General features: G+C 46.8%; 1 non-coding gene across 1 annotated transcript in view; it reads left to right on the forward strand.

The window, feature by feature from the left end:
• Positions 1 to 250: 250 nt before the first annotated feature.
• Positions 251 to 406, forward strand: part of LOC149879572 (small subunit ribosomal RNA) — a 1,804-nt gene continuing 1,648 nt past the window's right edge. Inside the window, exon 1 of the ribosomal RNA XR_016447244.1 lies at positions 251 to 406. This exon is cut by the window's right edge and continues 1,648 nt beyond it. This is a non-coding gene — a ribosomal RNA (small subunit ribosomal RNA).

The raw sequence follows: 406 nt of genomic DNA on the forward strand, positions 1-406 counted from the left end.
CTTCGTGTTTACACCGCACCGAGACGTAGTCCCTGTTCCCTGTTAGAATTGCCACTGACGGGCAAACTGAATGAGCGCAGAGAGCTGCACAAGCGTTCGCGTTTGCGACGACTCTGCTGTGCTTCGATGTTAAACACATATCGGTTTACGGACGAATACGGCAAAAACGAAGAGGCGCTCAGGCGCTTTCATCGTTTTGTCCGCTATTTGCCAAAGAGCGACGGCTTTGCCGCGCGCTCTTGACGATAGTTACCTGGTTGATCCTGCCAGTAGTCATATGCTTGTCTCAAAGATTAAGCCATGCATGTCTAAGTATAAGCACTTGTACTGTGAAACTGCGAATGGCTCATTAAATCAGTTATCGTTTATTTGATTGTACTTTACTACATGGATACCTGTGGTAATT

Source organism: Hydra viridissima, unplaced genomic scaffold (genome assembly GCF_058129835.1).
Source record: "Hydra viridissima isolate aposymbiotic clone 2 unplaced genomic scaffold, HvirCarnegie_v1 scaffold_14, whole genome shotgun sequence".
NCBI classification, from domain to species: domain Eukaryota; kingdom Metazoa; phylum Cnidaria; class Hydrozoa; order Anthoathecata; family Hydridae; genus Hydra; species Hydra viridissima.